The following is a 17476-nucleotide window of genomic DNA, read 5'->3' on the forward strand; positions in this document are numbered from 1 at the left end:
AGTTCTGGCATAGTTCTTCCACATCAAATGTTTAGTGTATCTACAATAATAGATCAGCGCAAAGGCATATCTGCAGGTTCTAAAAGTAAAAGTAAGTTAAGTTGGCAAATACCATATTCCTCAATGAATAAGAAGGCTGATCAAAGATAAAATGTTGGATAGTTTTATCAAGCAGGCCACCTTACAGGATAATTTTCCAGGGTAGCAACTCTACACATAGAACTGAACTGTTTGTGATTATTCTAGAGCCAGTACATTTATTTGCACAGTTTTAAAATAAAAATGTAACAAGTAATTATACATTAGGATTGGTGGGAATACCAGGTACTATTTCAGAACTGTCACTATGTATTCCTTCTTGTCTGACACAATCAATACAGATCCAGGCTTGCTGTGTTTAAAACGATTCCCTTCCTTTTGTTGACCAACTTCTTTAATGGTGTGCTGTTCTTGAATCTGGGTGTAGATAGATTTTGGTAGATATCAGTGATGAGCAACGCGTTTTATATGAGGATGGTGTTGAAGTTTCTCCTTGAACTTCTGGCTATACCCTTTGACTGCTTCTTCTCGTGAAGTAAGCACATCCAGTTTTTCAGAAGCATTAGCCTTCCACAGACAAAAGTCCATTTCATCAGATCCACACGTAATACATTTGCTGTTAGAAGTCTATTTTATACAGAGAACATGTTGCATTCTCTTTGCATGATAGACTAACCCATTTCTTTTTTTGCCAATAGGAAAGATTCAAATAGATTTATCAAAACTAGCAGACACCAACTCTTTCCCAGTGGGAGAATAATGTACATTAAGCATTGCAGATACAGATCCATACGTACCATTACAAGAGTGTATAGTGGATGCTTCTGAAATGCATAGAATTTGTAATCTTCATTTGCTGCAGTAAAAATGAAAGCTTCCATAGGGTTCCAACAAATTGTATTTGTTCCCATACCTAAGATGACATTTTTCAGAGGAGTATCTTGCCTCATATCATATAGTACTATATTCCTGTCAGAAGCACAACTGCCCAAGAGAAATGTGTCAGTTGGATTAAGTTTAACACTACTGTCAAATCCCTAGATCATCAAACATATAGGATTGGTTCTTTATTCATCCCAAATGTCTACTTGGTGTCCACATGTGGCAAAAACAGCTTCTTTCCAGTGATGAGCAATTCCTGTATACACTCTCTTTCCTAATATTGTATGCAGTGGTTCCTCCTCTTCTCCATAGCCCAGTCCATCCATTTTCTACTGCTTCACAGTTTTGTCATCACCAACAGTTAAAAAAAAAAGTCCCACAAAACAAGTATGTATTCCTTATACAAAACTCTCATGTGCTTGTATTGTATGGATACTTTTTCATTTAGTTGAGTTCCAAATTCTAATCTCTCGATCACATGCCCCAGGAAGGACAGTAGCCAGGCTTTTTGGATGCTTTGCCAAACAATTGACTTTATCTCTGTAAGGAAGCGAGAAATAGTTTTGCCAATACCCATCCCAGTTTGGTAACATTTAAAGCTCTTACCTTTCTCATGGGACCTCAAAAGGATATAAGGTAGGATTATAGTTTCTTGTAACTGGCTATGTAGATCCAAATATTCCTTCCTGAAAAATCTGAATCCTTAATTACTCTGCCTTTTCTGGTTCCTGTAGTTTTCCATTAATCTTTACTGTTGGCATGGGAATTGTAAAAAGAACCTCAGAAGATCTCCTGGGTTCCAAACACAGTCCTCCTTGCTTCCACCATAGAAGCTACCAATTTCCCCTGGCATTTGGCATCCATCAGTCTGTTCCTTATAGGAATTTATATAATAGTGCCAATGTGATGCAGTTATTGAAATATACCATTTGGCAGTGGTTGCATGACTTATTTTGAGATCCAGAAGGACAGTGTGCAACTTTAGATATGCTACCACTTTGAAAAGAATTCTACTGGACTCAGGAAAAATGATCAGTTAAGTTTGAAGAATTCATGTTGTGAAAATCAAACTAGATTAGGGCTTGACCTAACTCACACTCTCCAGATTTTAGATGTGAAAACGTTAACATTGAAGAGTACAAAATATAGATTATTCTATTCAAGAGCTTCATATTTTGGCTAAAAAAAAAAAGGAAAGAATCTCTTTTGGCTGAGTGAACCTGAGAAAATAATACAAATTGGTTATAAAACACTGATGCTCAAAATCTAGTAAAAGTGGGGCACCTAGGTGGCTCAGTTGGTTAAGCATCTAACTCTTGATTTCGGATCAGGCAGGTCATGATCTCACAATCATGAAATTGAGCTGTGCATTGGGCTCTGTGCTGGGTGTAGAGCCTGCTTAAGAGTCTCTCTCCCCCTCTGCCCCTCCCCTGCTTGCTCGTGTGCATGCTCTCTGTCTCTCTCAAAAAAAAAGAAAGAAAGAAAGAAAGAAAGAAAGAAAGAAAGAAAGAAAGAAAGAAAGAAAAAAACACTATGAACTCATTATATTCCAGACATACAGAAATGTACACATGTATGCCTATACAAAATACCTCACAAATATCAGCTCTTTCACAAACCTTTTGAACTCCTGAGATCTCCAAAAGTCCTTGAGTCTTGGCTTGAAAAGTTGTAGTCTACAATGGCATGCTCTCTTAAGTTTTTGAGGATTTTGAGTTTTCAGTTCTCAAAAAGTGGTAATATGTGCACATGCATGACACACATATAGCATGTATGTATACTTGTATCATGTACATGTATATGTACATATATATAATAATATAGACATATATAATACATATAAAACATACATACATACATATAATACATATGTATTATACACATAATGCATATAATACATATAATACACACATAATAACACATACATATAGTACATATATAATGTATATAATACATACATACATAATACATATACACATATGCACACAAATGAAATATTTACTAGTAAATATCGTGCTGGCAAAGCAGTGTAGCCTAAGTCAGTTGTCTCGAAAATTGTTACTATGCATCCCCCATCAGTAAAACATTTTTGAGAATGTTCTACTACACAGTTTTCTAGAGGCTAGAAAATTGCTCCATTTGTTTCTCTGTTTACCTCTATTACATACTAATAAAATAGAAGCATATTACCTAATACCAAGTGAGTAGTGGTGTGATGCTGAACGAGTCATGGATCTTTCTTAGACTTCGTGTCTTCATCTATAAATTTTTTTTGTAATTTGATTTATCTTGTTCAGTGCTAAGATTATGCAGTTGTTTCAGATGCTGCTACAATATGGGATTGTATTTATTGAATCATTTTTGATAGACACAGACAGTGTATGGATAAGAGCAGGTCCTGCTATACATTATGCCTCAACAATATGAAATACTAAACCGGAATAAAAGGGAAATTTCTTATGTCCTAATTTCAACTCACAATATGAATTAATGTGCTTCACTTTAGGAATACATATAACCTCTTTAACGCATGATAATGAAGCCATCATGGGGTCTACAACCTGAGTCCCAGGGCTCTCAGAGCAGCATGAAGAGTGATAATGCCCCATAGGACCTGGTCTGCTTGTCTTTTATTTACCCTAAATTTGCTAATGGGGTGGATAAGGGACTGAAATAGAATGGCTGTAGCTAAATGTGCAGAGGCCTCAAAGACACTGATTAGCCAGGAAAGTATTAATAATCAGAGTAACCATAATAAAGTTAGCTCAGGACATGAGTAATAGTGTGCAAAGCTAAAGAATATCTGTTTCTGCATCTAGGGAGTAGATTTAGAAAACTTGGTTTATTTTATTATATTATGGGATAGAGTGCTTAAAACCTAAATGCTAGTCACCAATTCAAAGGGAGGATGCTGGAATAAGGAACAATATGACATTTGATAACAGGGCAGGGTGTTTAAGAGGGAGGCAGCACTGGTGGCTTTATAATTTGCTGTTTCATTTCTGTTTGGCTTCTGCTGTAACCAGCTGGCATGAAGGAACTCTCTGGTGTTTTGAATCAAGAAGGAAATAAAGCACACACAGGCTTCACTACAGATAACCTGAACATTTTGAATTTGGTTTATGGCAAGAGAAATGTGTACTTTGGCTTTATTTTTTAATAGTGGTGGTATGTTGGCTGAATTGATCTCCTTTATGACTCGAGAATTTGTGCAATGGTGCTTGGATTTAAGAAAGGTAAAATATACCTATGGAAGAAAATTTTTGTCTCATCTGAAAACAATTGACATCTACGAACAATGGCTGCTTAATGAGAAAATATCTATTGGCAAGTAATAGAAATTGTTGAACTTTGATTGTAAGATTAAGCAATGTTTTTTCCTCTTAGCCTCACCTTGATCCGTTTAGATTGGGTTGGATTTGTTACTTGAATTTAGTCATTGTTATATAATTATGAAAAAAAGAAAATTTTATGCCGTTTGTCTTTGAAGTGATCTCTGCTTTTTATATAAATTTTCTATGAATGTATAATGTATAACAAATATATATATGTACGATCTTAAGTGTACTTCTCAATTATTTTTATATATTACTCACTCCTTTGTAACAATCACCCAGATCAAGATAATATTTCTTTTTTTTTTCTTTTTTTTTTCTTTTTTTTATTTTTTAATATATGAAATTTACTGTCAAATTGGTTTCCATACAACACCCAGTGCTCATCCCAAAAGGTGCCCTCCTCAATACCCATCACCCACCCTGCCCTCCCTCCCACCCCCCATCAACCCTCAGTTTGTTCTCAGTTTTTAACAGTCTCTTGTGCTTTGGCTCTCTCCCACTCTAACCTCTTTTTTTTTTTTTTTTCCTTCCCCTCCCCCATGGGTTTCTGTTACGTTTCTCAGGATCCACATAAGAGTGAAACCATATGGTATCTGTCTTTCTCTGTATGGCTTATTTCACTTAGCATCACACTCTCCAGTTCCATCCATGTTGCTACAAAAGGCCATATTTCATTTTTTCTCATTGCCACGTAGTATTCCATTGTGTATATAAACCACAATTTCTTTTCTAAAAGCTTCCCTTGTACTCTCCTAGCCACCATGCTCCTCCCACCTCCCCAAAGAGAACAGCTATTTTGACTTCCATCACACAGATTGGTTTTGCCTGTTGGAGACATTTATATAAATGTAATTATATAGTGTTTTTGTGTATGTGTCTGGTTTCTTTCACTCAGTGTTATGTCTGTGAGACTATCCATATGGTTGTTTGTAGAATTAGATTACTCATGGTTGTTGTGTAATATTCCATTTAGAATATCAATATTCTAAAATTATGTATGTTCTTCTATTCATGGATACTTGGGTTGTTTCCAGTATTTCACTATACAAGATAATTATATTATTAATTTTTTGACATGTCTTTCAGTGCATATATATTCAAATTTTCTATATTTAATAGTGTATTTGTTTTGTCATAAGCTATTATTATGTTTTGCTTTAGGAGATATACTGCTAGACAGCTTTACAAAGAGATTATACTTATTCATACTCTCATTGGCAGTACTTGCCTCCAAAGTTTCTGGTAGATGTATAGTAATGTGTGTGTGTGTGTGTGTGTGTGTGTGTGTGTGTGTGTGTGTGTGTGTGATGTAATTTTTTAAAAAGACATTAATTTATTTAGAGCAGTTTTAGTTCACAGCAAACCAAGAGGAAAGTACAGAGATTTGCCACGTACCTCCTATCCCCACACATGCATAGCCTCCCCTGTTATCAACATTTTTCACCAACGGTACATTTATTATTATTGAAAACTTGCAGCAACACATCATAATCACCCAAAGGTCATAGTTTACATTAAGGTTTCCTCTTCCTGCTGTACATTCTATGGGTTTGGACAAATGTGTAAAGACATGTATCCATCATTATAATATGATGCAGGGTATTTTCATTGCCCTAAAAGTCCTCTGTGTTCTATTTATACTAATCCTGCCCACAATGACCCAAGTATCTTTTTACTCTTTCCACATTTCTTTTCTTTTCCAGCGTATCATATAGTTGGAATAATAGAGAATGTAATCTTTTCACATTGGCTTTTTTCACTTATTATTCATTTAAGTTTCCTCCATATCTGTTCATGGCTTGATAGATCATTTCTTATTAGAACTGAATAATATTCTATTATTTGTAATGTAGAATTCTATAATTTTCTGTTGTGTTCCAGTTTATGAATTCATTCACCTACAGAGGACATATTGGTTGCTTTCAAATTTTGGCCACTATGGATAAAGCTGACAAAACGTGTGTGGACAGATTTTTTTGTGTGGACGTAAGTTCTCAACTCCTTTGGGTAATAACCAAGGAGAGTGATTGCTGGATCATCTGGTGAGAATATGTTAGTTTGTGTGAAGTCACCAAAATGTCTTCTAAAGTGTCCATACCATTCTGCATTTTCACCAGCAATGAATAAAAATTCCCATTGCTCCACAATCTTGCCAACAGCTGGTGTTGTCAGTGTTCCAAATTTTGTCCATTGTCCATTCTAATAGGTGTCTCTAATGGTATCTCACTGTAATTTTAATTTGCACTTTTTGGTGATCTATTATGTAGAACATCTTTTTATTTGTTTACTTACTATCTGCATATCTTCTTTGGAGAAGTGTCTGTTTAGATCTTTGGCCCAATTTTTAAATGAATGGTTCATTTCCTTACTTTTGGGTTTTAAGAGTACTTTGTATATTATGGATAACAGCCCAGATGTATCAGATGTGTCTTTGCAAATATTTTCTCCTAGTCTGTGGCTTGTATTCTTATTCTCTTGACGTGGCTTTTCACAAAAGTTGTAATTTTGATGAAGTCTGACTTATCAATTATTTCTTTTGTGGATTGTGGATTCTGTTGTATCTAAAAAGTAATCATCACATCCAAGGTCACCATGCAGGTTTTGTCCTATATTATCCTCTAGGAATTTTATAGTTTTGAATTTTATGATCCAGTTTGAATTAATTTTTGTGAAGAGCATAATGCCTGTCTAGATTATCTAGGTTCATTTTTTTTGGTGAATCTAGATTTATTATTCATCAATATGTGGATGTTCAATTGTTCCAGTAACCTCTGGTGAAAAGACTATCTTTGATCTATTTTATTGCTTTTGCTCTTTTGTAAAAATCAATTGACTATATTTGCAGCAGCTATTTCTGATTTTGCTATCTGGTTCCATTGATCTATTTCTCTGTTCTTTTACCAATATCGCATTGTCCTGATTATTGTAGTTTTACAGTTCTTCCTCAATATTATATTGGCTATTCTGGCTCATTTGCTTCTCCATCTAAACTTTAGAATCAGTTTGTCAATATCCACAAAATAACTTCCTGAGATTTTGTTTGAGATTGTATTGAACCTATAGATCAAGTTGGGAAGAACTGGTATGTTGACCATACTGAATCTTCCTATTCATGAACATGGAATACCTCTCCATTTACTTAGTTCTTACTTGATTTCATTCATCAGAAATTTATAGTTTCCTCGTGTAGATCTTATACATATTTGTTACACTGTGTTTTTAACTTGTATGTACCTGATGGCTATTGATGTTGATCACATTTACATATGTTTATTAGCCATTTGGATAGTCTCTTTGTGAAGTGCCTGTCCAAGTGTTTTGTCTGCTTTTTTCTATGGGGTCATCTATCTATATTTCTTGAGTTGTAGATTTTTTATATAGCCTGTTTATTTTTCCTATACATTATATAGTACATATGTAACATGTATTATGTTTATTTTTCATATACACCATACATATTATCTATATACATAATATACACATTTTCTATAAATTATATATATAATATATATTATATATATTACATATACTATAACTTTTTTTTCATTCTGCCTTGTAAACTCTTCATGGAATATTTTGATAAATATGAAATCTTAATTTCTATGAGGCACAAATTATTAGTGTTATCTTTGGCTAGTACATTTTGTTTCCTCTTTAAGGACTTTAAATTACTACTTTGGCTATGAAAGTATTCACGTATATTACCTCCTACAACCTTTATTGTTTTGTAATTCACATTATTTAGATCTACACTTAATATGGAATAAATTTTGGTTGTATTCAGGACAACCAGATTAAAATTTATTAACCTAACTTTTCCCCCCACTGCAATGCAATGTCACTTTTATAATATCTGTGGTTGCTTATATGACTCTGTTTCTGGAGTCTTTATTATATGCCATTGGTCAGTTTTTCTATTCTTGTGTCAATATCATAAAATCTTACTGTGATTTCTTGGTAAGTATTGATATATGGTAATTTAAATACTTTGACTTTATTTTCATTCAAGATTGCCTTGCCTCATCTTGACCTTTCTGCATTTTCATTAGAATTTTAAAATAAACTAATCAATGTCAATAAAAATAAAGTTTTGATTTTAATTGGTATTCAATTGAATTGAATTGAAGTTGGGAAATAATTGATACATTTACAATCTTTAGTAAATTCTTTCATTTATTTACCTCTTCTTCAATTTTCATAAGTAATATTTTTAAATTTTATGTGCAAAGACTTTGCAAAATTTTTATTAGGTAAATATATCGAAATTTTATGTGCTTGATGTTAAATTAATGCTCTTTAAAATTTTTTATTTTCTAATTCTTATATCCAGCAGTCATGCTAAATTTACTTACTGATTCTAACACTTTATGAATGCTTTGGATATTTTGTGTGCACAGTGATGCCATTTATAAACAAAATCCATTTATTCTTTTCCAAACTTTATAATATTTATTTATTTTGATAATATTATTGCACAGGCTGGGGCATCCAGTGCAAAGTTGAATAAAAGTGATGATATCAGACTTTCTTATCTTGTTCCCAGTCTTGATGGGAAATTTTTGATATGTCTTTATTAAATATAATGTATGGTGTAGACATTTGTAGATACCCTTTACCAGATTAAGATTTTCCTCCATTTTTAGTTTGTTAAAAGTTTTTATCATGAAAGGATATTGACTTTTATCAAAAGTTTTTCCTGTATCTATTGATATAATTATGCCATTTCCCCCTTTTATTCTGTCAATGTGATGAATTAGATTGATTGCATTCTGAATGTTAAACTTCTCTTACAGACCTAAAATAAACCCTACCGAATGTTGTTACATTATCTGTTTTATGGTTTGATTTGCTCACATTTCTTTTAGAAATTTTCAACTATATTTTCCAAAGAAATTTGTCTGTAATTTTCCTTTCTCTTAATGCCAACTTAAAATTTAAAATTTCAGAGTGAAGTCTGTGCTGACCCCATAAGGTGAGCTGTGGGTCCTTGTTTTTCTCTTTTGTGAAAGTGTTTAGAATTATTTATTCCTAAATATGTGGAAGAATTCAATAATGAAGCCATCTGGGCCAGATTTTGAAATGTGATTTTTTTAATATGAAAACTTTAAAAAATATATTCAATTGCTTGGGTAGATAACGGGATAATCTGAATTTTTCCTGTCAGCTTTGATATACTTTTATTATTTTCCCCACCCTAGGGAATGTTTTTTCATTTCATTTAAAAGAAAGAAAAAAATAACTTAGGACCCTATTTCATTATACAAAGCAAAACACTTTTATAAATTTCATCAGTTACATCAAATATATTAACTATTATACAATATTATTAGGATATTTTACCAATAAGTAAACCTTTATACACCTCTTTAATCAAATGTCTTTGTTTCCCAATGAGATATTAGATTAATTAAAATAAGAATATGTTTTTTATAAACATTATTGGTAACCCATGTCTTCCACATTTCAAAAATTGTAAAAGCTACATAGCTCCAACAAAACCCAGTATTTTTAATTGCTATTAGATAGTTTTAAAAGTTCTTTTCTATTTTCTTGATCATACTTCTTTTTAAGGTTAAAGTGCTTGCTATCGTGAAAGATTTCTTAACAATTGGAAGTTGAATAATTTAGAAAATTCAGGTCTTCATTGTCTATCAATATTTCATAAAATATATATCTATTACTTATACTGTAGCCACTGTCTAGAATTTCAGTTTTTTTACATGTGCATTTATTTTTTCTCAAACATTTAGATAAAAAAAAGCCCACAAAGTTTATAAATTTGGTCTCATTTTTTTAAGATAATTAATACAGATTCCAGTCCCTCCAGAAATATCACCCTAGGTTGTAAAATGCCCTCAGCACTATTTACCTTTCTCTCCTTAGAAATAGGTTCAGAGTAGAGCAAACCACAGGTAAACTCCTAGGGTTTCAGTAGTGATGGTGACATGAGGTGAGGAATAGTAAGGGCAACGTTCAGGATCTAGGTCAAGAATATGAGTGAGGGCCCCACCAATTCAAATTTAGGGTAACTTGTATGAAGTCCAAAAGCAAGGACTACACAGGCTGTCTTTATTAGGAATTTGGTTACACAAGCTCTGGGTCAGCTCCCATTCTTTGTGGCTATCCAGGCAAGCCATCTCACCTATTTAGCGTGGCCGGGTAGACCAAGGAAAGCACCAACAACTGGGTGCTTTTCATTGCTAATCCTGGCCTTGACTCACTCTGTGACCTCTCTTGGTGTGTTTCTTCAGCTGGAAAGTGAAGATAATAATAATGAGGTATTTAACAAGGGGTGTTGTGTGGATTAACAGTTAATAACATGTTTCATAAGACAAGGCAGCATTGAGCTTGTAAATACTAATAGAAAGTTTCTTCACACTACAAAGTAAATTAGTGCTTCTCTTGAAGAAAACCCAATATGCCAGAACATGAACATACAAAGCAGTTGAAATAAGGTGAATTTTTACTTGACAGAAGTAACTTCATTTTTTAAAAGAATACTCCACTGCTTTCCTTTTGATATTTGGTTCATACTTGTGCATTTAAAAGCTTTTATAAAGTTTATCTATACCGATTCTATTACTTTAATATTTAGTACGCAGAATACATGTTTTGACATGATTGGATATGATTTTTTTTCTCAAAAATTCAACTAAGAATAAATGTCATATAGTTTGTTACCTATATATAAGTTAACTTCATTTATGCAAGCCTTTTTGTCGCTTTGGTTGTTTGATCATGAAGTTTCTTGTATTACTTGAGGAAATTGTGTTAAATGTAATGAGTTTCAATTTATACAAGCTTTCTAGGACTCTGTAACATATCACATCAGGTAATCTATCTTCAATAGCTTAGCACCGAGTCAGCTGTTTGCAGGAAAAATTACATATGCCCACTAAACTAATTCTCCGTACAATGCTTTTCATTTCCTTTCTGTTTACTTACTTTGTTAGTCACAAAGATGAGGAAAAGTTACAGATATAAATCTTGAAGATGTAAATGTAAAAGAACTATGAGCTTACTAAAAGAAAATCAAAAGATGATAACTTACAGCTACTAAAAGAGTATAGTTGGTAGAGTGTCTGACTCTTGATTTCTGCTCAAGTCATGATCTCAGATCATGAGATAGAGCTGACCCTTGTAGCTGGGGTGGACCCTGCTTAAGATGATCTCTGTTCCTCTCCCTCTGCCACCCCCCATGCCACACACTCTCTCTCTCAAAAAAAAAAAAAAAAGAAAAAGAAAAAAATACTTCTTGAATTCTGGAATTATTATTGACATTACCAAGACAAGGTCAAATACAAAGACCAAAAAAATTATGCTGGTAAAGAAATCTTCATATAGAAATATTGAACACTATGTTTAGTAGGTATTGTTAAAATAATTTAGAAAACATGAAGTCACTAGGTATTTAGTTGAACTTTTGCTCAGGCTATGATTTAATGTTTTCTCACAGTGCTATTAAGAATTGTTGTTTTATAAATTTATGGGTATTTTAATGGGAATTTGAGAGGATTTCTGTAATACACATCTTATTTGATCTTTACAAATAATGTACTTCTAACCTCATTAATTCACTTAATACAAGTTTCTTGAGTGATATGAAGAATAAAATGAGACTCTGACAGTTTATTCATCTTTTTATATTTTACAAAAAATATTTATGAAGCCTTACCCATAGCCTTGCAATTTATTAAAAAATTATACTACAATAATCATTGAAATGTCTGTCAAGTCCCTCTCACTATGCCATATTGCTTCCTTTTTCTTTTTTTACCATCTAGATGATCTTTCCTCATTCTTCAATCTTTCTGTTCTAACTTCTTGCAAACACCTAGCTCTCCAGGTGTTTTATATATATATACATATATATATATACGTATATATATACATATATATATATATATGTATACATATATATATGTATATATATGTATATATATGTATATATATATGTATTATATGTAAATATAATGTATAAATGTATAATGTATAAAATATAAATATGTATATATACATATAAATATATGTAATATATGTAAAAATATATATATATACATATATATACACACACACACACACACAGACAGAGAGAGAGACAGAGAGAGAGAGAGAAGAGATAATTGGTTTATATTGAGGTGATATGGAACTACTTGTTTATTTTTTGTTGGTTCAGTAAAAATTTCCACCTAAATTAGATATCAGTTTTCTAAAAAAACAACATAAATTCAGATAAACCACAAAATTATGGGCAATCTGTACTGCTTTCATCATATACATGAAAGATTTTTGCAAATAGAAAAGTCTTGGGATCAGATGTTTGCAGAAGAAGGTCCTACCAGAGCCTATATCTACCAGATATAATTTTGAAACTAACTTTCTCTATGAGGTAATTCTTAAACTTTGGCTCAAAGTAATATTTCACTTTCATTAGATATTAAGCAAAACAGAATAAAGACCTGATCTTATGCACAGCTGTTCTGCTCCACTAGACTCAGAGTCTAATATTTTCAACTTTATTTTGGAATGAGTATATATAAAATTAAGGGTGTAGGAACTATTAGCAGAGAGCCTTCCTTAAGGATCACCACAAAAATTTCATCATTCTGATACTTGGCAAAGGTGGTTGGGGACATTATTCTCTTTACAAAAATATGAAGTACAGCCCCTGACATAAAAGAATATCTGGCCCAATATGTCAGTAGTGCCAGAGCCAAAGCATTAGAGACTGTTAAAAACTGAGAACAAACTGAGGGTTGATGGGGGGTGGGAGGGAGGGCAGGTGGGAGGGAGGGCAGGGTGGGTGATGGGTATTGAGGAGGGCACTTTTTGGGATGAGCACTGGGTGTTGTATGGAAACCAATTTGACAGTAAATTTCATATATTAAAAAATAAAAAAAAAATAAATAAAAAAAATAAAATAAAATAAAATAAAAAAAAAGAAAAGAAAAAAAAAAAAGAGTGAGATACTAATACTTCTTTTATGACTTAATGAAATAAAAATATATATAAAAGCTCTTTTGTGAGCAAAACATATTTCTAAATAATCTTATTTTTCTATTAGTTTCTGTTCTAACTACAATTGTGGCATAGATATTTGAGGTAGTTTCAGTTATAAGATCACAAGTGGACAAATGGCATATGTTGTTAACTTTAATCAGTGGGCATTTTTAGGCTTTGGTTTGATAATTGGCATCATTGAAGTACTACGGAATTAGATAGCATATAATCTAGCATGGTGTCCTCTCATGAAGATCACACTTATCATATGGTCTCCCACACTTACCAGCAATGCAATGTTTCAAACATAACTCTTTGAGATTTAATTACATCTGTAAAGTTGATATAATACCTCACTCATAGAATTCCTGAGTATCAGAGATAATAAAAGTAAAGAACAAAGCACATTAACATATAGCAATCTCCTAAAATATAATTGCCATTATTATTGTTAGTCACTATATAAGTTCATTTTTCCTGTTATTAGAATTTTACCTGCAATTTACTAAGACTTCACCAAATGTTCATGCTGTTTTATTATGATATATAAAATCTCAGGAAAAACCTATAGGAATACACCAGGGATATAAAAATCTAATATTTAAAAAACCTAAGTTGTGGCACCCAAATAAATAGCAGATTATGCTCTATAAGAAAATCATATAAAATGAGAAATTACCACATTTTCTGTTACTTTATCTGCTTTGTATGAGTAGTATATGCCTGCTCCATCATATACTGGTTTCTAAGGGCCATGTGTCTGCAGTTCATGAAACTTGAGCACTAGGTGGCACTCTTGTATCCTTGATTAAATGAACACAATTAAACTTTTCATTGTTTCCAAACAAATTAGGGCTGGTTTTCAAACTTTTAATCAACTAGATTTCATAGGAACCTCTGACACACTATAGCATTGTTTCTGGAAAATATTTGGGCATGTAATGTGCATTTAGGATGCCCACTGGGTCTTTCTTGGAAAATTATAGCCTTTAGAATTAGCAGGGATCATTTAGTTTTCTTTTAGACAATATTTGCCTGGGTCTGCTTCTAAGAGGGTCATTCAGGATCTCCCATAAATTATGGGAACAATTTGTGTTGCTTTTATAGTTTTTAAATTATTTTAAATTGGTAAAGAAAACCATAGTAAAATGTCCATACTAAATTATATTTCATAAAAATATCCACAGACTAAGTAAAATACCAAAAAATAATATTTACTTGAACAATCATGTTGACTCATTTTATGTAGTCCTTAAACAAATTTTTTCTTAATTTTAAAAATATATTTAGACCTCTTGATTAAAAACAAAAAAAGTGGCATCAATTAAATTTGTAGCAATACACAGATTTTTGGCTTTCATTTTGTTTTTACATTCAGGCCTACCTATGTTTAGGAATCCATTACTATATCACAAACATGTGCACAGCCCTTATGAAATGCCGGGTAGGTTTTGGATGTATCCACTCTGAGCAGATATTTACCTTGAAGTGATGAGGAGTTTGATGACAAGTAAAATGCAAATACATGTTCTCTTGATAATGTTCTGCCAAAGTGAGATACTGGTACAAATACTGCAACTGAGACAATAAATAATATGTATTTTGAAAAACAGACTCCATTTTCTAAATATTTGTCAAATGAATACAATACTTGGAAGTTTCTTTCTGATTTAACAACTAAACAACTTTGATTTGCCTCTCCAAAATCTGTAACAATGTTACCATGTCATAGGAGGAGATACATGCCTTCATTTTCAATAAAATGGAAAAACTGTCTTAGAAGTAAATATTTGACAAAGATGCCCCTCTTTCCTGAAAAATAACTGAGATAGTTGTAAATCATAATTCTATCACGGTGAAAATTCCATCAGAAATGCAAATTTCAACTGGATGTCAAATATGTTCAATGATTCTCTCCATATCAGACAAATTAAAGAATGACAACAGTTGTTACATATTATTAGTGATTCAAATTTGATAGCATTTCCTCTTTGCTTAGCTTCTAATCCCACACAGTCTTCTCTTGAGTGGCTCCATGAGAAGAAAAGGTCATGTGGAGTGTGGTTTAAGAGCTTGGAGCTTGCCTTTACTAGCTATGTCACCTTGGATAAATTACTTAACCTTAGTCTAATTTCCTCATTTGTGAAATGGAGATAATACATTGTAGGTGTCTTATGGTGAATAATGAATTAATGTTACTAAAATGTATGCAAAAGTGCTCAGTAGGAAAAAAAATCACTTCTCCTGTATGTTTTATTACTCACATATAGCACTTCTGACACTTTTGGCCACCAAATTTGTGTTGGGAGAAACACAAGCAGTACCCTGTGACATGACCAGGGAATCTTAGAATTCAATTCTGACACCATCAGAAGTTAGCTGAAGTTAGTATCAGATCCCACAAATTATGGCCTCAGTTCCGCAAGACTGCCTTCCCCATTTGAAATGTCAATTGCAAGTTCCAGGTTGTTATCTGTACTTCTGACCTACTGGCTATGAATTGGGGGTCCCATGACTCCCTTGTCAGGTTCAACAGTTTGCTAGAATGGCTCGCAGAACTCAGAGAAACATTTTATTTACTATATTACTATTTTATTATGAAAGGATATAATTCAGGAAGAGCCAGATAGAAGAGATGCATAGGACAAGGGAAAAGGAAAGGATGTGGCCCTCTGGATAGTCCACTGTCCCCCCTTCTCCATGTGTTCAGCAACATGGAAGCTCTCCAAACATGTGCTTTGGGGATGGACACTTCATTATGTATCCATAATGTATGCATTATGTATGCATTATGTGTGCATATTAACCCCACTTCTAGCCCCTCTTACCTCTCTGGAGAATGAGGTGTGGGGCTGAAAATCCAAGCTTCTAAATATGGCTTGGTCTGTCTTATGACTGTCTCCCATCTTGGAGCCCATCTAGAGTAGCCTCATTAGAATAAAAGGGATATTCCCCAGGATATTCCTAGGGATTCAGAAGTGTGGTGTCAGGAACCAGGATCAAAGACCAAATATTAGAACAAAAGATGCTTGTAGCTCTTCTCAATTAGGTTACTTCAAGGGTTTTGGAACTCTGCCAGGAACTGGGGGCATGGACCAATTGTGTATTTTCTATTATCTTACAAGGTGTATAGATAGTAAGCTATATAAACGTCTGTTATTTAAGAAAAAAAATCAGTATTCAATCTTGAATGGGTATTGAAATTACAGAGTAAATTTAAACATTTTCTATTTGTAACTTATTTTTACAGATCAGTGTTTTTTCTCACATATTTCTTTTTAAAAAAAATATTTTTGAATGTTTATTCATTTTTGAGAGACAGGGACAGAGTGTGAGTGGGGGAGGGTCAGAGAGAGAGGGAGACACAGAATCCAAAGCAGGCTCTAGGCTCTGAGCTCTCAGCACAGAGCCCAACGCAGGGCTCGAACCCATGAACTGTGAGATCATGACCTGAGCCGAAGCCAGACACTTAACCGCCTGAGGCACCCAGGTGCCCCTCTTACATATTTCTAACAAATCACTTTGAATATTTGGATTTTTCAGAAAATTAGTAATGTAAAAATAGGGTCCAAGCATGGACAAAAGTGCAGTCATTTTACATTTGAACCAAGTAAATATGTCACTTATTCATATATGTATAACATTAAAATTAAGTTGTCCAATAAGATGAGCTTCCTAAAATATCACTTTTTATATTGGTAAACATTAAATAACACATTCTCTTTAACTTTCATTCATCAGGTTATAGAAATTTGCAAATGTTAAGTGTTCTATACTCAAATATGCATAAATTGAGGAACAATACACTTAATCCTGGTACTCAGAACTTGCTCTTGTCAAAGATTTCAGACCTTGGACTATACAACACACAGCTTTGAAATTTTTCAGATATGAAATATAACTTTTGATAGTGGAACTGTAATTTTAGTGTTAAAAATCCTATCTGGTTACCTTGGCTTGAGTTGTATTTTTAAGGTTAGTTTTGTGATTCTTTTACTCAGTTTATATTTAAACTTTAAAATAACAGGATGTGCTTGAATATTCAGAAGTACATTATTATCTGCGCTGGAGTTGGAGTGACTTTTTTTTCCCTTAGAATCTCACCTGTCAATCACACAACAGACCTTTTCCCTCTGTTCTTCTGAGCCAAAACCCACTACTTCTGGGTTGTTTGGCTCTCTGTTAGCCCTCACAAGCTGAAATCCTACACTGAATAA

General features: G+C 33.0%; 1 pseudogene; it reads right to left on the reverse strand.

Moving 5' to 3' along the window:
* Positions 1-327: 327 nt before the first annotated feature.
* On the reverse strand, positions 328-8896 carry LOC132664635 (DDB1- and CUL4-associated factor 13-like; annotated as a pseudogene).
* Positions 8897-17476: the final 8580 nt, after the last annotated feature.

The sequence above is a fragment of the Panthera onca genome, chromosome F2 (assembly GCF_046562875.1).
Source record: "Panthera onca isolate mPanOnc1 chromosome F2, mPanOnc1 haplotype 2, whole genome shotgun sequence".
Taxonomy (NCBI): domain Eukaryota; kingdom Metazoa; phylum Chordata; class Mammalia; order Carnivora; family Felidae; genus Panthera; species Panthera onca.